Source organism: Pezoporus occidentalis, unplaced genomic scaffold, assembly GCF_034315485.1.
Source record: "Pezoporus occidentalis ecotype Australia unplaced genomic scaffold, CSIRO_AGI_Poc_V1 ctg50, whole genome shotgun sequence".
Classification (NCBI taxonomy): domain Eukaryota; kingdom Metazoa; phylum Chordata; class Aves; order Psittaciformes; family Psittacidae; genus Pezoporus; species Pezoporus occidentalis.
Window position 1 is genome coordinate 3249881 of NW_026915836.1, and position 23992 is coordinate 3273872.

The 23992-nt window shown below is 41.6% G+C and overlaps 1 long non-coding RNA gene across 1 annotated transcript; it reads right to left on the reverse strand.

Moving 5' to 3' along the window:
* Positions 1–6757: 6757 nt before the first annotated feature.
* LOC134173195 (uncharacterized) lies at positions 6758–9741 on the reverse strand. Its single transcript, XR_009968165.1, has 3 exons — positions 9319–9741; positions 8446–8665; positions 6758–6818 (listed from the first exon to the last, which is right to left on the reverse strand). It is a non-coding gene; the product is annotated as an uncharacterized LOC134173195 (long non-coding RNA).
* Between the last annotated feature and the right edge of the window lie 14251 nt (positions 9742–23992).

Here is a 23992-nt window from a genome sequence, read left to right on the forward strand (position 1 = left end):
GTTTTCCCCCTCTTCCACACTAGTGTTGTCTCATGAGCCTAATCAAGATGAGAAGGCACTTGCTATTTGTATTTGCCTGGTTTTGACAGTTTACTTACAAGTTTACTTAGCTCACTAGCCAAAAGTTAAATAATGCCTTTGCCACATGTGGTAGTAGCACACCTAAAATCTTGGAGTTGTAAGAAGCACACACTGTAATATAGACATCTGTACACATTTTGCTATACTTAAAGGAAAACAGAGAGAGAGGGAAAGGGCCTGTTATAACATAGGTCTTTTATGAAAAGTTCTAGGTAACATAATTGGAATAGAAACAAGGGGGTCCTATAGAAATGTAACAGAAATTACTATAAAACCTATGGAGCATTACATCTTTCATATGAACTTTTCTGAGCCTTTGTATAGAATTTAATAGCAGACGTATCTGAGCTATAGGATGGTTCAAAAAAAAAACCCAAACCCCTGCAAAAAGCTTATCATTTTGTGTTAAATTCCACAGGAATTTTCCATAAGGGCTGGGCTGTTTCTGAGGTGTATCCTGTGCGTGTTTCTTCTCTGCTCCTGTGGCGAGCTGAACTTTGGTTTTAGACTGCAGCACATTCTGAATGCACGAGTAGTCTTTTGTGGGTAAAAAAAAAGAAGATAGTTCTCTGTCTCATTAATCTGCAGATTCATGTGGAAGTCTATGCTGTCTTAAACTTCATTGGCAGGTCACCATCCAGCTGCATGAGCCATTGTGTTTGAGTTTTAAATGGGGATGTACAATAGGCACCGTACCTTCTGGTGTAAAATATACACAGAAAATCACATACCACTTCCATCGGCAACTGAGGTTTTGTATTATTTCAATGGACTGAGGGCCCTTTTTTAGTGCATGGGGGAGCTAAGAAAGTGTACATAAAGGACTGCATAACAGCATCCTTTCCTGACTTGGTAGAAATGAGAGAAACTACACATTTTTGTTGGTGATATCTGAGGCAGGTAGATTATGTCTGAACCGTGAACACAAGATTAGCTGTGCATTAAATCTACTACTTTTAGAAAGCCAACCAGTTCAGATATTGAAACTTTTCAATTGTTCCTACCTCAAAATGAAAAACAGACTTTGGGAAGATTGCTGCTGAAGCCAATACAACAAGGATTCGAAATGACATAAAGGTATAAGTTCCCCCAAATTTAGGAAGGAGAAAAAATGTCCAAACAGTAATAAACCACCATCAGGTCAACGGGTCCATCTACATGAGAAAACCACCATTTTACAGAAGGGCCTCTGAAACTTCTGAAGAACAGAAGATTGGTAAGAAAGCATTTTTATGGGAAATAAAATGTGCCTTCCTGTCAGGGAGGAAGGGAGTTGCAGGGTGCTTGAGAAATGGAAAAAAGAATGCCATTAAAGCCTGATATGAATAAAGATCAGGTGAGAGAGGATGTCACCCTGTGGCCTTTGGAACTGCATTTCTGCTGCCTCCTGAAATTATGTTTTCCTGAAACAAAGGAACAGTGTTATGGAAAAGTGGGTGCCAGGTACTTTAGGAAAATGAGACACAGCGAAGCGGATAAAAGAGACAAAGACAATAGCAATCGTATGCAATAAAGTGAAGGCAGCTGAGGTCTGAGACAAAGGTGAACATTCTGAGCCAGCAAGATGACTGAAGCAGGGGAAGGAAGGAGGGAAAGGTGATTCACAATAACATTTGAAAGACATTGGCTTGAATATTTATCAATGTCACAGCAAACTTAGCTTGGCAGCCTTGGTGGCTGACTTTGTTCTTTCAGCAATTTCCCACCCTTAAGATGACAAACAGGAGTGTGGTTCGAAGTACAGCTCTTAATGTGAGTTCAACACAACAGTGCTCAGGCTCACATGCCAATTGCACCATCATTGTCATGCAGTTTTACAGCTTTTCCATAGAAAAAGCTGAGGTATTTACTTGTATCAATATCACATGGAGTGGATTCAGTCCAGGCAGTGTGGACTGTTGTGCACTTACAGAGATCAGGAAGCAACATGCCCCCACCACACAGTGGGACATGCAGAAAACTCTGCAGCTGCATCAAGTATCTCACTTGCTCTGAGTTCATTCAAATCCCAGTGTAGGTCCTTGTCCTTGGTCAGTGTTCTGCTCCGTCTTTAGTTGAGAATAGCTGAAATAACTCTGAAGTAATTAATTCACCTGAATGACGATGGATGCAAAAGCATTCAAATAATTATTTTTTTTTAGCTGATAGTGAAAGCCTAATTTATGCTGCTTTCCTAAGAGTTATTTCTGCACATAATAATGGTATTCTGAAGTGAATGGTTCCTGAAGGTTAAGATGCACGTACTATTAAGTGTCTTGGAGAAGTACCCAATCAGTGCATTTCAGAGCGATAATCAATTTTTCCAAACTTAAAGCTGCAGCCCAGCTCATATCTATAGGTAAGGATGGAGCAAATGTCATGCTACAAAAAGACAGAAGAAGGAATTTGTCTCTTGGTAACATTGGTAGAAGTGGAGTTAACTCCGGATGTCACACTGCTGTAACCAAGAGCTGAATTTGGCTATTCTTCTTGAATCAATGCTATCAATAAAAGTCTGCCAAAAACAACCAACTGGTAAATATTAATTTAAACAGAAAAATTGGAAATCAGTTTCACACTGAGTTGCAACATGGGGCCACTGCATGCTGGCAGCGAGATGACAATGACACCAAGCGCCAGCAAAATACCTGGAAAGCATTACTTCTATGTGACATCCAATAAAGATGCCGCACACACCCCTACATTTTTCAGCAATTAAATATTTGCAAATGAAAGTACCTCTTTTCCCAATCCCCTGTCTGCAATGGCCAAAATCCAGCCCAGCAGTGCTGTAAGAGAAGTTTTCGGGGTGGCCCCTCTGCACAACAGCTGTTTCGCAGTCTGATAGTAGCGTCTCCAACCAGCTGCTTCAGTTTGCTCCTGGCTGTCACTACTATAGGTTAATAGGAACACAGGCAGGAGAAGGGCCTAGGCCAGCATAAAGCAGAAATAACAACATTTTCTGCCAAAAGGGAGTGTGGGATAAGAACTTTAATGGGCAAGCAAACAAAGAATCAGACTGAAGCCTGAGGCGCTTCAGTGTGTTGGCAACAGACAAGCAGTCCTGGAACAAGTGCAGCCCAGAGTCTCAATTTGAAATGACTGTGTGGCCCCCTTGCCAAAAAAGTTTGGCTCTGTGTATACATGTGTGCATGTATATCTATATCCCCACACCAAATATGTAGTTGTGATAATCATGTAGTAAATTACAGAGCCATATGATAAACTGCGTGTGCCTTTGACCACCTCACCTGCCCTCTGCTAGCTAATCCATCTCCATTTGGATTTACTCTGTCATTCCAAACGGACGCTTTAATCCTGCAAACACTTATGTGTATGCTTAACTTTAAGCACTTGAACAGTTCAATTGAAAACAAGTTTGGCTGCGTGTAATTCCAGCATCGGCTGTAGGTACACTTGTAGTCCTGCCCTTTACGTTCAATGGTAGCAGTCTGGGCTTGTGATTTATATTAGCTGATAGAACATTATCTCTAGCACTGGTGCTGACTGCTGGTTTAGTGTATGCTGTGGATAAATCCATATTATTCCACTTACACCAATTTACACCAACTGAGAACCTGCCCTGTCGAGAAAGGAAAGTAATAATGATTACTAGACCTGACCTATAAACACTAGGTGAGTATCAGACCAAGCATAAAATGAGGGCAGGGTGCAAGTACTGGATTTCTTATTCCCACAGGATGGGGTGCAGGCTGATAGTGTTCTACTGTGAGATCTATGCAGCCCCCCCATTTCATGAACATAAGGAAGGTGTTGCAGAGCTTCCATCACCTGCTCTCGTATGGCTTCAGCTCCTGATTTTCTCTCTGCCCACTTCCATAAACTGTGCAGAAAACAAAAGAGTAAGGTAGCAGAAGAGAAGTGTAATTGTATACTGCAAAATAACATTCATAAGTCACACAAACACTAAACCCTACGTATAATAAATCTGTCCTTTAGGGACAGTCCTTTCCATGTCATTGTCTGGTACTTATGTTGTTGTTCATCTAGCTAATTACTGCTTTGAAAGGTATAGTCCTGCTGTCATGCCTAGATTAGCAGCAAGTGTTTGGCCAGCTACTTTCTTGTCACAGTTGATAATTATTTAATGAGTTCTGTTCTTCCTAGGAAAGCAAGATTGGGATAGAATTGGACTTATTTTATCACAGTAGCATTGCTGCGCCTGTTGGCAGCTTTGACAGCAACAGTGCTGGATTTCAGTAAGACAGAAGAAGAAGAATTTCCATAAGTAGTTCCTGAATCGGTTGGAAGCAACGGGGAAATTAATAGTAATGAGTGAATCTCAATAGATACTGACTCATTACTATGTTAGCTGCCAGTCTTTTCCTGCAGCTGTAACCAGGCTGGAAATTGGGTGATGCTCTTAGCTAAAACAAAAGCCATTATAAGTTAGTTCAATATGTTGCTAAAATGGGAAACCTAACTTTAGATCTCCAGATTTCTCTGGAAGTCACATTATCTTTTGTTTTAATTTTATTTGTGCAGCATAAATCCGTTGATAAATAAAAGAGCATCATCAACAGGACCATCTTTCACATTACCTGTCTGGAAAAGCATTCAGAGCAGCAAAGGCAGGTAAAGAGACTTTGTGCTGAGACCAGGTTAGAATAGCACTGGCAAAGGCTTAGCATATTTGTAGCTATCTGCTGCAGTGGGGTGTGTTTTAAAAGCTATGCAGTAACTGTTCCCAGTTATTTTCCCTGCCTGTCTGGAAATTTTAGAAATAAACAGAAAACTGTATGGCAAATGTTAACTCCTGGAAAGCTGATTACAAAAAATATGAAAACGATTTCATATTTTCATATTTCATCAGGTGAAAAATACCTGCTGGAAATAAAGATGTTACATTTGCATTTCAAAATGGGTCTTAATTCAAGCGTTTCAAAATTTTCAAAGTCAACACAAAAGCATTTGGGTAAATTTTAAACACCTTTTTTATGTCATCATTTTACTTCAAGGAAAACTTGAGAAGAAAATTTTATTCTTTTTCAGAATAGAGAAAACGCTTTCAAAGAGACAGAATTTCCTACAAAATGGGACTTGTAGTTCCTGCTTACAATTACTGTTTCCCCTTATACTGAGTTGTGTTTTGATTCCCAAACTGTACAAACCTTCTAATTCCTCACGGCCACAAAGCATGGGCATGCTTTTCTTTAAGGTTACAGATTCATTTTGAGCTCATGTGTAATCCTTTCCCTTACCCTTAACTCTCTCCAAAACATGATTCACATCTGAGATACACAGGAGGGTTTGCCCATTACTTGCTTTTCCTAGAAATGGCACTGAATCATCGACTGGCCACCAGCAAACAATGCCATCATGTCCTACATTGAAATGCCTTCTATATGGCCACATCACTAAGCACAGCAGCAGTAGCCAGACATGGAAAGGTTGGTTTGTCTGAAATAAATGGCCTGAAAAGCTGGAGGACTGCTGGTCTCAGCAAACTGCTCTTATAAACAGCAGGAGCAAGTGAACTCTGAAAACACAAGAATTTTCTTGTTAAGCAAGCATGCTAATAAATAATAGGTACTCATTTAAAGTATACAAAATGGACAACATCTGATTTTAAAAAAAATATTAGATCTAATATTTTTCTATGCAAGATGATATATTCTGTATTAAACTGTCATCCCAAATGAGGACCATGCAATCAGGGGAAGGTTTAGCTGGTTATCTCGATGCATTTTAAGATTACATCAAGGGTTTTGATAACCTGTACTTGCTGAAGTAAGGGAGGAAGAGCATCCCTATCTCTGATACATCCTTTAACCTTCCTTCCCGCCTCACTGGCTGAGCTGTGCCATGATGTTTGCAGAAGGGATACAACCCCTGAGAGGAGCCATTCATGCAAGATAAGGCACTGAACAAAGCCCAAATTCAAATATCCCCTAGTCTGAGGGGAGTTTAGGGCTGGATTTGCATCAGATCTTTGCTGCCATTTTCAAGTGAACGCATATCTTTTCACAATAAGCTACTTTTGCCTATTTCTCGTACCAGAAATGTGTGTGCATATATATCTATATGGCTGCATGCTAAAAGGAGTATCAGAACTAGTGTTAGAAATGGCTGCTAATAATCTACATGTTGAACATATTATCCTCTTAGTATTTCCATCCAGTCTTTATCTCTACCCATACATGGAACCAGAGTGTTTTGATGATATTCAAGGTGGCATAAGAGCTTGCTTGTTATTTTCTTAATCCAGAGTTTGGTCTGGACCTGGACTCTACAAAAGGCCCCATCTATGCTCTGCTGGTTCACCACATACTTTGTGCAATCAGGTTGAAACAGGATTTACTTCTCATTAATAAGATGCACAACTCCAACCTGAATGGGCAAGGACACCCCAGAGCTATATGGTCACAAGTATATCCCGCTATGTGAGAGTATCCCCATGTCCAGCCACTGTTAATGTGAGTCCCTCTTGCCTCCTCCAGTAAATCTACCCCCTTGTTACCTTCTCTCACTTTTGGCAGTATGGCAGAAAGAGATTAAGCCTGCTAGGCAGGTCTTGCCAGGCAGACAGTGTCTGGAGGAGCTTCACCCACTGTACATATCCCAAAGTTAATATCATAAAGTTAAGGGGCAACTCTATTACGTGTTCTGCAGTTGTCCAGGGAAACGGAAAACAAGAATCACAAGTGGTAAGAATGAAATCCTTCTCTGCCCTACATCAGTGCAATATAACTTCCAACAATATATTTTCTATGTGTAAAAATCAAAAGGAGCTCTGCCTGCAGAAGAAATACAGGAGAAAAGTAAGAAATAGGTAATTGCTTTGTGGCTGAACTAATTAGCAGTGCAAAATGCAAGCAGCAATAATGCTCTTCCATTCAAGACAGTCTCATTTTATTTTGAACTGAGAACATGGTGATCTTTTAAAGCCCCAAACGTTTACTCATTTGACAGAGGTGACTGACACAGAAGTCAGCATCTTGTGATCAACAGGAAAAGAAAGGAAAAGAAGAACACTAACTATTCTGATGTCATCTCCCATTGTTATTGTTGTTGTTCCTCCAAATAATGGAATTCTGGAAGCAAGACCATAAATCTCAAAGCTCAGCATTGTCTCATTCAGAGATCAGGGTCCTTGTTGCTGATTGATTCATGCATTTTTCATTTGGCTAGCTAATATCCTTTAAATGGAACAGACACTTAGGAGTGAAACTGGAGCTATTCTCCCTTCCCCCAGAGGATTTAGCATAAGTTAAGCAAGCTCTTGTATGATTTTTGGTAGAAAATATACTTTGTGGAAAACAATGAATATTATTCGTCTCAAAAGTCTAACATTAATTTTACCAGCAATAAGCCTGGTGCTTCTGTGCATTAAGAGCATTCAGGTTTTAAGGTTAGATTATGATCCTTTCTCAAGTTGAATAATACTTAATTCTTTGAGTTAGCCCATTGGAAAGAAGTATTAAGACATCACTTGACAGGGGTAAGTGTCAATCAAGTATCACAATCTAGTCCTTAATGAAATTTGTAGAAACTGAGAGTGTTCTCTACAAGAATGAGTCTGTAATCTGTATTTTTCTAACTTTATGGCTATGTTCTACCTTCATTTGTAATCTTTAGACAGCCGCATGGTAATAGCCTAATGTAGCTACTTATATTTCACTCCAATTTTGCTAATTTTAAAGCTGTATGAGATGGTATAAACAATACAATCATAGAAAAGTTGTCTTCAAAATTTCAAATGTTAATTTGCTATATGACATTATAATTTTTTTTTTCCTAAATGCAGATAAAATAGCTGTTCAGGAATCACAGAACTCACTAGGCTTGACATGGGATAAAAGAATCAGCTTTACTCTAAGTGGGTTATTCGTTTTTCCTTCAGACCTTTAGGTAAATTGCAGTTTATCTCAGGTTTATGATATAAACCTCAGTGTCTCAGAGAGTTGATATCTTTCCTCTTTGATCCTGCTTCAGTCTAGCCACATTGCCAGTTCTTCAGAACTCTTACCCTCCTCTTGAATATCAGGATTCCTCAAGCATTCCCTTGCAGTGGAATCCCAGGTATTGCAAAGAATAATTTTTCTTCCTGTTTTAGAAACAAAAGCGTATGCTGAACCTGCACTACTTCCTAAAACATAGCCCAAAAGATATTTGGATTGCTGCTTAGCATGACCAAATCTAAGAAGGGTGAACAGTATCAAGACTGAAATAGCAACTCCAATACCTCTATCCATTTGGTAGCAACGTATAGCACCTGATGGAAGACAGGAATGTAGCCCTTTGGCGTTCATGTTTCTGAAGGATTCCCACTAAAATGTACTTCATGCCTTATGGCACACTGAATTATTTGCCATCAGCACTGTCTGACTGCTGGATTTGGATTCCTGAAGGACTTGTACTCACCCTTCCTGAACTGCGTTTTGGGGCCTGGATGACTCCAGTGTGCTCAGAGGGAGGTGAGAAGAATAGAGGTGATCATAGACTTCTGGGAATCCTTGGAAAAAACTGAAGAAACACATGGGTGTCTCCCTTTCCACAGATAAAGGGCCCTATGCCTGTTTTCATGGACATAATAGGCTGTTGGGAACTGTGCATCAGCAGCTGAGACGTACCCTTCTTTTGTCTGGAAAAAAAAAATAGAGCAGGAGTCATGAAAACAGCTGAAAGAACTTTCCATTAGAGATAATTCAGTCATCAAAAGAGAAATCTGACAACACAAAGAAAGGAACAGTGAAAGACCTAAATAGTGTGAATAGAGAATAGTAAGTTAGAAAGAACTGTCAGATGCTGAATGGTGCATTTGGAGACTGTGCTGCTCTTCCTCCTAGTATCTAAAATAACACAATCACAGAATGATTTGGGTTGGAAAGGACCTTAAGATCATTCAGTTCCAACCCCTGCCACGGGCAGGGACACCTTCCACTAGAGCAGGTTGCTCCAAGCCCTGTCCAACCTGGCTAAGAAAAATCCCACTGAAAAAACATTTGATACATTCTGGACTAGACAAATAACTCATAGTGTGGGGTTATATCTGTAGTTAAAGGAGGAAGAACATGACCTTTAAGCCAAAAGACAGGGAGAATGCTAAGAATAAAATGTATAGAAAGAATGAAAAGGACATTCTGCAGTATTATGCCAGGCATTTGTTGGGTTCGGAGCAATTCTGGTTGAGATTGGTCCATGTCCACATGCTGAGAGAAGAGCAGCCACGGGACAAGGAAAGTTTACACATCCAAGCAGAGTTCTTACAGTGGCATTGGGGCAAGATGATCTGACCTTCTTCCTGCTGGACTGTGAAGGTTGTTTCCTGCTTGGTCAGAACATCGCCTCTGACATTGCATCTGTGCTGGTGTTTTGATTGTTATTCTGGTGGATACTGGAAAAAAAGTTAAACTCCTCTGGAAACCGGGGACATTTCTGTAAAAATGAAGTGCTAGAGGAGAGGTTTGGGGTTGTTTTTCTCTTCTTTTTTTTCCTCTTCTCCAAATTTCCTTTCAGGGAGGGGAAGGCAATTCTCTGAACTCCATGACCAACTTCGTATGTCATCTGTTGATTCTTCCTTCAGGCTGAGGAGAAACTGGGGGGTTTCCAGGCCTCAGTTCCACAAATCATTTAAGCATGTGTTTAAATGCCTCTCTGTTCAGTCATGCAACCACACCACCTTCTTAACCCTGCAAGTACACATGGAAGTTTACAGCAAATAAGAACTGGGTCTGAACCCTATGGAAACCCTAGGCATCATATTGGCACCAGAAAGCCCCTCAGATTACAGCCACCCTCGCTAAGTTTTGTGATAAATAGTCCAACATCACAGAGGTGTTTCAAAGGAAGATAAGGGGCAGGAGATGAGGAGGGCTGATGACAGGTACCGTGCTGTGGCTCTTGGTCTCTGCCAACCCCCAGCACCTGTATCCACTCCTCTGGGCTGCAGCTTTTGGGAAAAACCCTGGAATAACAAACACAGCTGCACCTGTGCAAACATCCTTGGTTGTGTGTTTTGTTGGGGTGTTTGTAGCAATAGCAATTGAGCATAGAAGAAAGCACAAAGTTAAAAACTGGCCTCTGTGGAAACCTGCTCTGCCTTGTTTTAGTGAGGTAAATATTAATGTTAGTGATACCTTCTGACTTGGGGTTACTTTTTTAGTAGTGCACCACGGACACGTGGGAGCCTGAAGAATTAGCTCCCTCCATTAATAGTAAGATTTAAAATACTATGAATTGGTCTTTAAACCTGATTTTGCTTTCCAACTCTTATAAATCTTATTCAGCAATGGTTTTACATCCTTTACTGCTGAAATTTTAGATCTTTCTGGTGCTTCTTTAAGCCAACCTGTGTTTTAGACTTTCTTGTTCATCTGGATGGACTTAAATCCAGTGCAACAGGTATTGCTAAATCATGACCGACCCCTTTAGTCACATTGTCTGTTTGCCCTGTATTCCTTCCATACGTTAGGGAATTTGCTATAACTTCCTGACATCATCTAGAAATTTCACTGATGAATTTCAACATTCTCATTCCAATCCACGTTCACCTTCTTCATTGATTAAAGCACAGAGGAAGTGCTCCCTGCCTGAGCAACTTCCCGGGAGGGCAGGCAGGAGGGTTTGGTCTTCACTTTAGCAGGCCATAAATGTCAAGGAGCAATTCCTTTGGGGCTGGTATTTTCTTTGCTTGGTGACAATTTGGACAGCTGGGGCAGAACTGGCAAAGCCCTTGGCATACTTGTATGAAAAATACCATTTTTTTTTTTTCTGTGTAAATTCCAGTCCATTTTCGGGCTCAGATAATTCCAAACTGCCTGAAATAAAGAGTTTTAAAGTGGGGCCAAAAAATGTAAGTTATCCAGCTCACACACCCAGGCTCAGTGAAATCAGAGGGTTGAGCTACGGCAGAAAGATTTCTTCATTGAGAGCTGAGACTTGAAAAGCCAATATGAAGAAAACAAGTTAGACAATTTTAAAGGTGCAAGATCAGATCCTCATATGATGCCACTTGGATGCCTTTTATTTGTATTTAGAAAAAATCCTTCCTTCCTTTTTAAAATCAGATACTTCAGTAATCAGATTGCTTTAATCAGATGCTTCCCAGCCTTTCCATAGAGGAGGGAAATCTGAGTAACACAATTATGTGTGGCCCCAAGTGAGGGAAGTAGGTATTCTTCCAAAGAGCCGCAAAGAAGATTTAAACCCACCACTACCTCTTGGTGCGTGCTGTCTGCCTCCAGGATTCAGTGTTTCACTTGAAACTTCAGCTGCAGGCTCCAGGACACTGGACTTGATTCTGCTTTCCTGAAGGCCTGCAGAGCTCAGTGCAGAGATTACTCCAAGCTTAGTTGCAAGGCTTTACTTTAGAATCCTAGCAAATGTACAGCAATCTTCCACATGCCTTGTCAGCGCTTACATGGCTTCAGTTTCTGTGATGAAGGGATGCATTGGTCACCCAGAAGTGCAAAAAGAATTAACATTTGCTACCTCACCCTTCTTTCTGCTGGTGAGGCCAGAACAGAGTTAGCAGTCAGCAGACAACTCGCAGGATGTTGGTCTGGGATCCTGCTCACATTTACTACCTGGGGCACTAAAACCACGCTAAGAACTGAACTACTCTTAGCAGCTGGTATAAAGTCCTGGTATGAAACTTGCTGCTGATGGTAATTAGTGGTTTTGTAAAGCGTTGGGTGTTTTGCAGAGGATCAGTATGATACTCAGTTGAATGCATTCCCACTTCCACTTCTGGCTGTGGCTATATTAAAATCTAATACTGTATAAGAGCATGCTACATTGATACAGACACCACTAAATGGGGATTGCTGCAGTGCTATTTTGCCACTTGATGATTCTTGAATATATGTGGCAAGAGTTCTGGGATAGAGCTTTGCAGTTTGGGGTTTTCTTGTTTGCCCTTCTTAACAGTAGTTTGTCCAGGGACATAATGGCTGTTCACATACTACAAAAAAGTGCTGCCAGAGAACACTCCAAAGCACTGGCACTTTGAGCACATTTCATTTATTAGAGGAGATCATAGAATGGTTTGGGTTGGAAAGGACCAGCTCCAACCCCTGCCACAGGCAGGGACACCTTCCACTAGAGCAGATTGCTCCAAGCCCCTGTGTCCAACCTGGCCTTGAACACTGCCAGGGATGGGGCAGCCACAGCTTCTCTGGGCACCCTGTGCCAGCGCCTCAGCACCCTCACAGGGAAGAACTTCTGCCTAAGAGCTCATCTCGGTCTCCCCTCTGGCAGGTTAAAGCCATTCCCCTTGGCCTGTCCCTACAGGTCCTTGTCCAAAGCCCCTCTCCAGGTTTCCCGCAGCCCCTTTAGGCACTGGAGCTGCTCTGAGGTCTCCCTTTAAAGAACCTTCTCCTCTCCAGGCTGACCCAGCCCAGCTCTCTCAGCCCCTCCTTCACAGCCTCCTCCTGACTCACTCCAACAGCAACATCATTTTCACCTGGACCCTCTCACCTGGTGCTTTTGTGCCCTGCTTCCCCAGGTGTCCCCATGTTGGGCTCAGGGCAGCTCCCCTCATTGCAAGGCGGTTTTTAGGAGGGGATAAAGCAAACAGAAAGCAGCTGGGAGGTGGCTGGGGGCGGGCGCAGCTCGTTCCCTGGGTTGCAATGCCGCAGGTGGGAGCACACCTCATTGCTCGCTCTCCTCTGAGGCTGCGTGTCCCATGAGCGCACCGTGGCCATGGCACCCCTCGAAGCCTCCGAGCAGCGCAGGGGCCGCCTGCCCGCTATGGGGAGGATGGGGCGGAGGGGTCCAGGTGCCTTCTCCGGTTGTGTTTATGTGCGGACCACCCCAAATTCGCCCTCTGCGAGGCTCGGCCTGTGTTTTGTTATCGCTTGCTGACATCTGCTGGCTACGGCACGAATTATTTCGGAGGGCAGCGGGCAGGGCCGAGCCGAGCCGCCGGTCGGGAGAGGCTTTGCTCGGGTAGAGCCGGGCGAGGCGGCCCGGGCAGCGCGGCGGTTGCAGAGCTCTCGTCAGGGCCGGCGGGGCTGTGTTGCCGCGGAGCGGGGCAGCCCAATGCCCGTCTTTTGTGATAGTGCTCTTTTTTGTTGTCGCTTTTAATGGAAAAGCCCTTCTTTTAGTGATACACGCAGGCATCAGTACAGTTAGTTAGAGCGGGCGTTGGTGCTTGTGGGTCAGCAGCGTATCCTTCAGAGGTGCCGAAGCACGTAAGCAGTTTTTCTCACTGCCTTTGAAGAGATGGGAAGTGGAGGGGTTGCAGGCAAATCATGGGGCTCTCTTGGCTATGCAGTGTCCACTTACACTCTCCCTTTCCTCATGTTTACAGAAGGGAAACTGATGGACTGCCCTGCTCTGGAAGGAGTCGGTGTTCTCACACAGGGCCTGTGGCTGGTACGTCCCTCAGAAGCCTCTTGCCTCCAACCGTTTCACTGAAGGTAACAAAGAATGTCAATGCGATGCTCTAGGCCAACGGATGAGTTAATAACAGACTAAGATTCCACTTCTTGAGGTATGTGCTTTTAAGGTACTTCATCAGCACCAGTAATCCCTGGCTGTGGTAGGAGTTGGATAGCTGTCCCTATCTTCTGGATGGTTGCCTGAGACAAATTGCAGATGACTGACTCTGAGCAACATAAGGAGAAAGAGCCAGGTGTAGGATTTCTACACAGGTGTTCAGGTTCATTTTGAGCTGATCTCTGGTGTTTCAAATTAGTGCTGCCTCGAAGTATTTCCCTGGAAAGGTTTCAAGCAGTTGTTTGTGCTTAACATGCCACTTGTGAGCAAAACTGTTTGTGGTAAAAGGGACTAGAAATAAGCAGGCATTACTCTCAATCTGAACTGTGTCGAAGTCCTCAGAGCTCTGCATATCTCTGTGTGCTTTTCCTGTGTGCTAGAAGTCACATGGATGCTGCTAACAGATTGAGTTTTGTGCCCCTTTGCTGTCGTGGTGGAAGTGGCAGTGGCAGTTTGGGTGCCTCATGTTGTAGGGGTGCCTGGAATTAAGAGCTGAATTAGAAAACAAAAACCTATTCAAAAGCAAAACTATCCCAGGTGAAAGAAGAGTATTGATGCAGAAAATATCCATTGGGAATCCAGTGCCCTTTTACCTTGCTGTGCTCTTTTTCACTGAGCTGGAGGAAAACAAAGTTAACCTCTTTCATGTAATTGTGCCCTTTACTGTATCTTAAAGGCTGGAACTGATAACCTTTTATCAATCCTTTCAGCACTTTAAGAGGACAAGACACTTAGTAAGCAAAGACTGGTCGAAGTGGTGAGAGGAGACACTATTTAAAACAGATAGGAAGGTATATTTTACTTATGCAAAACAAGTAGTTAACTTGCCAGCCTGGGAGCATGTAAAAGGAACTTGAATTGTATAGTGATTTAAAACCTTGTCTCCTCCTATACATTAGCTTCTCTATGGGTGCTGGAAATTTTCCTTGTTTTTAGTCTGTTGATACCCAGCTAAAAATAGCTCTCTCAGAGTTTATCCATTACCAAGAAAATAGAAGTCAACCTTGCAAATCACAAAAGGACAAACCCAAAGGCCTGCACCAGACAGCATGGATTGGTACATTAGCACTTCTGGCCATTCCTATCAGAAATGATGCACTGTGTGGGATTCATTGATCCAAGCCAAATGACAAACACAAAGAAGTCACATGAGTTGTGCAAAGGAAGATTTCCGTGTTCTCGGAGCTCAGGGAGTCATCTTTTCAGCAAGCATATCTGAATCACATTCCCAGAAAGACTTAACTAAGGCTTTCCACCTTTCCTGATTTGTAACCCTTGAAAATATGTCTAGTGGATGTTTAGATGCTTGCAAAGGAAATATATCTATTTGCAGTATACTTGTTTTTCTGAGGCATTCCTTAGAAGTAGCTTTCAGATCCACCAGGTTTTGCAGTTCATATATTAGAAATCCTTGCACTGAAGGCCCAGTATCAGTAAAAAGAATTTGAATAGAATCTTTGTTATGTACAGGGCATACAGATGATACAGACTTGAAGCTCCTGATTTTGTGAAGAAATGTTGTAGGAATGGGTTCAAAATGCTATCCTAAATGCTTAAATTAGGATAAAATCAAGGAGAAGAGATGATTCATAAATAAGGGAAGGAATATGTTTCCTTTTGACCCTTACTGGGAAAAGATAACCCACCTATTTTGGGCCAGGTAGGAAAGTGGACAGCATGTATACGCAGCAGGGTGACATCCTAACACTGTATGCCAGAGCTGGGGTCACTGAAAGACAGTAATCCTAGAAATCCTTTGGGCCTGGGGCAGTTGTGCCAAGTGGGCTGACTTAGAGCTGCCTTTGCATGCCAGATTTTAAGGATTGTTTCCCAACTGACGCAGAATTGTGAGAAGCAAGATATTGTGGCTAGCACCATGCTGACCTTTTGGCAGTAATGGAGAAGAGTTGCAGGTTTCTTGGTTTCCACTGAAATTCTGGCTATTCAGCTAGCAGAAGCCATGAAATGGTGAAATGCCAAGTACTAATCCAAAATTTTAAGACGTAATTCAGGGATTTCTGTATTAAACGGTCACTGTGTAATGAGAATTGCAGTTTTATTGTGTTCCAAACCAATTGTACAATTGTAGGGTTTATTTTCCACATCAGATAACCACATTGTTTGTAAAACCACCGCTGTAAGGCAAAATGGGGACTTCGCTTTCACTGAAATAATCCAGAAATACACAGTTGAAATTCCCATAGCAACTTTACCCTGCCATGTTACAGCTATCTACCTGCTGCTACACTTGAAAACGACCCATTTCCACTAGGGTAGAACACAGAGTGGAAATTATGCAGATTCTAACATCTGCAATATTTTCTATCACAGCCAGTAGTGCTGGTGTTGGGTTATGTTTCCGCATTTACTTCTGTTTCTCAATAGAATATTAACTATATTCTTCCCATTTGCTTTCAAAATCAAAGTTCAGTCAAAAAGTAAATATAAATGGTGGAGAGACTGCTGAGGGAAGCCGACTCATTGTCTCTGTTAGCAAAATGATTTGTCATGGCTTTTTTGCCTTGATTGCTCTTTCTTTTCAGGCAACTAGCTATCTGGGTAACACAGGAAAAAGCTTCTACGGCAGGAGCTGACACTGCTGCACATTACTTTAAATGTGCAGAGAACGCATGCAGAAAGCCCACTTCTAGACCTGCCATCCATTTAAAATTCATGATTTGTTCTTCTTGTACTGTTCCATCCTCTCACTATCTTTCTTTGTCACTTCCCAGATTTTGGACTCGAGTGCTTTCCAGGGTGGTTTCTTACAGCTCAGTGTCACAGTAACCCTCTCTCAGGCAGTGTTTCAGCTGTGATGAGGAACCCCACAGGCAAGCCAAGAGTTAATGCCCCCCCTCAGACCAGCCAGGGGCCCTACAGCTGCTCTGAGCTGCCAAGCAATTAGGCTTGTCAACATCCCTCAAATAAACTCGGGCAGTATTATCAAACCCCATTGTTACCTGATCCCCCAGAGGCTGGGGAGGCTGTTATATCAGGACTGCAAGCTGCAAAGAGCCATGTCTGCTTTCTTTTTTAATTCTGGATGACCCATCCTTTACCAGTTGGAACAGAGGCTCAAGAAAGATGGATCATTTGGGAAAGGATTAAATCTCTACTGTAATACCAGTCTGGGGGGAAATCATGGTGTGTTTCACTGAGGAGCCACATATAGTGCTGCTTTCCTTGTGGTTTTGCCTCAAAGCAGTAGCCTGTTTCAGTGGACTACCTTAAAAATAATGGGATGCAAGCTGCCATCTTAAGGAGAAAAGTATTGCCAAAAAAGGGTATTTATTGTTCCATCTAGGGTTGCTACCTTGGAAATACAAAACCCAAGTCACTTCAGACAAAGGGCTGCTGTACAGGCACAGATCAGTCTATGTGTGGGCCAAACTGGGCAGTGTGATTGGAAAGCAGGCAGATAACAGCCCTACCTGAAGCCAAGGATGCGTTTGGAAGACTGAGTTCCAGGTTCAATAGTGCCACAATAATCCCATGTATTTACAGAGACATGCAAAGCAAGAACCACAGTTTTCCCTTGAATACATTACTTTTAACTTTAATTTTTAGACAGAGACACTGTAAATTTGAACTAAGCAAAGCAGATTTGTCTATCTGAGTCTATAACCCATCTAAACCAAATACCCTAAACTAACTTGATGATTATTCCAGTTATATTGCTTTTTGATGCCTGTTGCTCTGTGGACAACAGCAGCAAGCATCAGTGGGGCAGGGAGGTGGGACTACCATGCCACCACAGTTTTGTTGGAATGGGTAAAGGGCAGTGATGTAGCAAAGACTTAGGGAAAGGCACAGCAGACCCAGACATCCCTTAGAGACAGGCGGTACCCAGGGACAAAGATTGGCAAGCCCTATGGCTGGATGAATGCCAGGCATCTCTTCCAGGAAAGGGTTTCAATTCTGAGCATTTGGGGTGAATTTTTTTTGGTTTTTAATAAAACATAGTATGCTTTGCTTAAAATGGTTTGAGGTAGGTGACATTTTTAGGAGAAAAGAACTATACGTTCTTTCTAGAATGTTGAACAATTGCATGCAAATGCTCATGAGCTGGCAACAACGCAAAATAGGCTTTCAGCTTTTGGAGTCCCTTTTCAAGCAAAATCCAGAATTTCTGTGTAAAACTCCATTTGTGTTTAAAAGCAGAAGATATTCCTGGCTGCAGGCAAAATAGAGAGATGAAAAACACCTGATACAAAGGAAAGGGGATCTTGCAAGATGGAAGATACTAGGACACAAAACTGTTCTCTTTCAATGCACATCTAATACGCTATGCGTTCAAGTGGATAAGCTTTACATTAGCATGAACACTGCTCACCCTTTTACATGGGTGCAGAGGGCTGACCCTGTAGCACAGCAGCCACGATTTATTCACTTGCATTGTACCAGGATGACTGTCAGTGTTCAAATATGCTTTTTTTCCGCATATGAGAAATGATATTGTACTAAGGCCAATGCTGAACTGCAAACTGATTTCCCTTCCCTAACCAAACCACTTTGTGTTATTTGTAAATCTAACAATAACAAGGATTCAAAGATCTATTACTCAGCATCTCTTGATTTCCCTGTTTTATTTTGCACCCCTTATCGATGCTCTTCAGAGCTCAGGGCTGAAGCAACATAATGGGAGCCTGGAGACATTGTCTGCAACTCAACTAGGGTCTTGGCATTCAGTAACAACACCAGGTTGTCTTTTTTTTTTGTCTTTTCAGAGCAGAACAGCTGGTGAGTATTGGAGTGCATGTTGGTGGCACAGAACTTGTAGTAATACTGGCCGTGACTCCGGCTGCAGAAGCAGTTTATAAGATACTAGCACTGGGCAGAGAGGCACGATAGATAAAGGGGACAAAATGCAAAATATGCTGCTTTGCTGTTGGTCAGAAGTTACAGCTGTTTCAAAATGCTCAGGGTCTGCTCAGATGCTTTCTTCCACATTATGTGCATGTCTTGCATGACTGAGTAAAGCCTTCCCCTTAACCTGCAGGCTTCTTTCATTTAAGTTTTCTGAAACACCTTGCTATTATAGTGATGGAAGTTGGAGATTATTTAATGATGAATTCGCTGACATGTCAATAACATTTATCTGATTACTTTGGAGGGTGAAGAGGGGCTTCAGGGAAAAGCCCTGTTTGTTTCTAATGCCTCAAGAGGTATCATTTCTGAAAAAAAGGAGAGTCTCTGTAGAAGAGATTTTTTTTACTGGGCTTGGCAGATACATGTTCGTAAATGTGCACATCAAATGCACATTAATACATTATTCACTCAGTCATTGAGATGAACTGACACATTTATTTAATCCTCAAAGACATTATAGTGTAGATCGACAGTACCAATATTAGTGGGAGGCAGATAAAAATTGCATATTTGCTTTTCTTACTGTACTTTATATTCCCCTCTAAAGTACTAACTCTTGGCAATAATAATATTCACAAATGCATCCATCTCTTATTCATGCATTACACAACAAACTGTCCACGCTGCAGCTGGTAGATCTATCAGATAAATGTGAGTACTGACTTTAAATAGGTAAAATATAAACAGAACTCTTAAACCTGTAGCTTCGACTCTGGATTGCATGCACATGCACACCCATGTGCATACCCTAAATATTATATGTAAGTTTCTAAAGGTGCTGACATTAAATTCCATAACTAGCCTGAGAAGCCCAGCTTTTAAAAATCAGGTTGCAGTCTTTATGAACCAAAGAACTATAATTTAAAATAACTTTATATAGAATTAATAAAGAAGGCTGAATTATACCAAACGACAGTTTCCCCTGCTCACTATTAATAAGTTTTTTCTGAATTCATGCACATTGTCTATAGGTACACTGGGATATGATTTTAAATGGTGTCAATCTGGAAAAGCTCAGCAAAAGGGAGCTCAGTGGCTCCAGTTGAATGCTAATGTTACCAAGTGCCCAGTTGAATTTCAACAACCCCCCAGCACTGATCATTCCAAGTCAATCCTGGGATGCATAAATTTCTCTGTAACAGGCAATATATTCCAAAGCATGTGCAAACCTACCTGCCCACACATTCAACAATGGGTATGGTGAACTTTCATAAAGCACCCATCTTGAGTGCAATGGATTCATAGACCTCAACTTTGAAATTCCCCATGGTTCAGGTTAAAAAAAAACATAAACTGTAAACAACTGTTCTGTCTCCAGCATTTATTACTCAAACACCATTGTCAAGGGGTAGCAAAGCTCTGATGAGGAAAAGTCTGTGTAAAAGCATTGCGAGATGGATTTGGGCAGAAAGAGATATTTAAAATACGATTTGCAGATCAAGTAGCAGGAAAACTAGCAATAGATGTTCATTAGTTTTGCATGTCAGATTGTTTGTCCCTAATAACAAACTAGTATATTTTCATCTCAAATCATAGTTCACTGTTTGTCTTCTTTTCATCTCTATCAAGTGCTGTATGTCCATCAACCTAATTTCACATACATTCACATAGGAACTTTCTGAATAACACTGAAAAAAATGGGACTTAGTTTCTGCACAAAATCCTATAGGAATCTCTGCTTTTCAAAAAGATGTCTGCAACAGAAAGATACTGCTGATAGAGAAGAAAATGAGACTTAAACTATCCTCAGCAAACATCACTGGTAAAGCTTCATTAGTATGTATTTTCACATAATTCAATTAGTGAAAATACATACAAATGCTGGCAGTGCTGTTCCCTACTCGGGGAGCATCGGTGAAGCTTTAAACAGATCTGAAACAAAATTGCATAAATGGCATGTAAAGCCCTGTGCATACAAAGATACCTTCAGGGTTCTAATAAATTCATGAAACTTTTTAAAGTATGATTTCCTAGCAGGCAATCACTTTTAATTAACAGGATCACCTACAGCAACACATGTCCTTCAAAAACTTACATTATTTTTTCTTTTTGAATTTCAAAGTTTCTGTAGTAAAAGTTGAATAGCTGAGTAGCTTAACCTCAAAAGGATTGCAGGCTTTTATGACAGTTATAAACCACTGTGGTGCCTTCTTTATAAGAAGAAAAGATTCTTAACACAACAGAGAAAGAAGGAAATCTCTTTTTAGTCATAGCTAGAAGCAAGCATTTCCTCCAAAGGTCAGAAAACTTTTCCTCAGTTAAAGAATATTTTTAAGGACATTGGAGGCTACTTGTACAAGTAATCTCTGGTAATTTGCCCTATGAATTAAACATATAATTTCCAATATTTATTATTTTATATACTTTTGCCTTTTATTGCTTTGAGCTGTCAATGCGCAGTTGTAAACATGGGGGTGAACTGGTGCAACTAGCTTCCATAATGAGCCTTACGACACAGAGAGAGCAATGAGAAGTTCATCTCTTTGTTTAAAATAAAATCATTTACTAGTTTCCTGAGCACATCTTTCAGGGTTGTGTGTTTGAGGTGGCTCTTGCCACTAGCTTGGAAGCACATTTCCATGTTCCAAAGCTGGCTAATCTTACCTGCAGATTTAAAGTGACAAAAGTATGCCCTATTTTGAGTTGAAAAGAAAATAACGGGAAAAACATAGGAAAAACGATAATGCCCAAGACAAATTTTAAAGGGCCAAAGCTCTCCCCAGCCCTCATTTAAATGAATCAAAACATTGATATTGGTAGCTGGGAACCTTGAGCAGTATTTGTACAAATGAATTCAGGAAGAAGGACAACAAACAAACGTTATGCCTGCTTTGGTCCAGGAGGTTTTACAGGCTGTAATGGCTTGGATGCTATGTGTTCTCTAACAGTGAGCAATGATAAATATACTTTCTTTGCTTGATTTTGTGGCTTCCTTCTAGGTGACCATCCATTTATAACACAGGGAGGGTGGTAGAGGCTGAATTTGTGTGTCTTAGCATAACAGGCAGCCTCACATCAGTGATGTGCATGATGTCTTTTGTGAAAGTGTTGGCACGTTTTCCCTAGGTGCGTTTTCTGACTTGGAAAAGGATAGATATTGTAAAACTCTGGGAGTGGAGGGGTAAACAAACACCCTTGGAGCATTTGAAAGTGCCACTCAAGAATTACTTGAGAGGCACAGGTGAGCTTCTAAGAGGACCAAAGAGTAAAAAAGTGTATTTATAGATCAAACAGCCTTTCTGGCTAAAAGGAGCATGGTGCTTACAGTGAGCCTGTGTTTGAAATGACCATGCGAGGACAAAATCAGATGTCATCTAATACTGTCTGTGCTATAAATGAGTGTGCCATGTACTTACCAAGGTGCTCATAGTGCTGAGCATCATTTAGATGGATGCAAGCCCTGTGTGAACACACGGGGGTGTCTCTGCCATGGCGTGAGACACCCCAGCCAAGGACAGCTTCAGCACATCTTCCTGTCTCAGCACAGGTCCTTCTGCAACCTGCAACAGGGCATTTCAGCTCTTTATTGCTCCTCTTCAAATCCTCTCTCTTCATCCAGCCTCTGTCACTGGTAATTAATTATTCCTATAGCTTGCTTTCCCTCCAGTGGCTGCCCCATCTCTTTTCCAGAGTTAGTTTCTTCCTGCTTTAAGCAGAAGCCTATAGGAGCTTCAAAACCACCACATATGCTTGACTTGGGTCAATTTCCTTCTGTGTGTATCTGCTTCCTACTTGGTGTCATCTCTTCTGTACATAGACTGCTTTTGGAGCAGTGGCTCAGTTTTCTGTTGCTATACAGCACCCAGTAGAGGTTGCTCTCATTTTGGTGGAGGCCTCTAGTTTTTACAGAAGGCCAGATACAGAGATTTACTTCTAAGAATAAGATAACAGTTCTCTGTATGGGGAATGCTAACGCTTTGGGTTTTGGAAATGCAGAGAAACTTCAGTCTACAGTCATACACAAACAGTTATTGGACTGATTGTATTTCTAATCAGTTCTGTAGACTGAATCTTGTTTTAATTTTGTTGAAATTAATGAGGCCTTATGTACCTGTATGCCTATCCATCCACCTGTACCACACAAAGTGTAATCCATGTCCAGTATACAATGTGTGTGTGCAGTTGTGTATCTAGTGTTGACATAGTTTACTGTATATTTTACTGTAGCCAGCAGGTGGATTATAAAGGACAACCACTGGACAATTAAAAAGCATTCAGAAGGACACAGCCACAGTACAGTCATCAAGATATGCCAAAATAAATTAGCATCATGCAAAGTTAGGCAATGTTTAATTCATAGACTGGGCCTATATTTAGCCGTCTTATTATTTGCAATATAATCCCTTCATTTATTGAAGGTTAATGCCAAGTTTTTCTCCTGGGTGTTTGGTAGATGTGTCACAGGGCAGTGTAGCCCTTTTAATTTCCATCTACTATGAAAATACATATGCTCCTGGGTGAGTGTGTACATGCAGGCCAGCCTGATGGAAGCACGCTCAACAAAAACCAGCAGAATTCCCTAAGCATTGTTGAGACACCTTCTGTCATCCCGGTTTTCCTGGGAAAGAGCACAGACACAGGAGAAATATTAGTAGTGGTTTATGAAAGAGCAGTATCAGTGCCTTCATTAAGAGAATGCTGTTGATTTTGCAAATGTACGCATAAAGGATAATGACTGAAGAGAAGGCAAATCACCATTCACTTTTGAGGCACTCCATGAGATGGTGGAGGAAAGTCTCACAGGGCACCACAGAAAGAAACCCTTTGAAAAGGATATGAAATGGAGGAAGAGGACTGGGGAACAGAAGAAAAAGCATCAAAACGGCAGAGTTTGAGTAGAGACATTAAAAGGTGAATGTCCTGAGACTGTATCTGGGAAATGATGTTTGTTCTGGTGCTGATGTGATCAAAAATAGAGCTGGCCTAATTGAACGGATAATGTGAATAGCCTAACCCTATTGAACAGGGTAAAATAAACTGTTCTGCTGCAGAGAAACTGGACTGGATCATATAGAAATTTAATATACTTTTGACAGGGTTTTGAAGGAGTGGGATTTGGAATTAGTGACGAGATTTTGAAGGAGGAATACTTTTATATAGATCACACTGTCTAGGGATATACCTGGTGCCAATCATTTTGATAGCTAAGCACAAGAGAGCCAGGTTTTCAAAGGTGCTGAGCACACACACAGATCTTGCTCACTTCACAGGGAATTATCTTTTTCATGGTCCTTCAAACTTGAAAATCAGGCCCTGGGTTTCTGACCATTAAGGAAGTACAATGTTACTGTACATGAGGAAGGACAAATCATCAAATCATAAATAGGAAGAGAACACAAAGTCTTTTTGGACACAGGATGAGATGTTTTATTCAGAAGATAAAATTCAACATTGTAGAATTATCTTAGTAGCTGCATAGCTTAAAAGTGTGGAAGAGGAAAGGTGCATCTGTAAAGCTGACAAGGCAGTGCTGATCTGACCAAAAATCTGATTTTCTACACAGTCCACCAGCACTGGATGCCACAGCAGGTTGCTCCAAGCACTGTCAAACCTGGCCTTGAGCACTGCCAGGGATGGGGCAGCCATAGCTTCTCTGGGC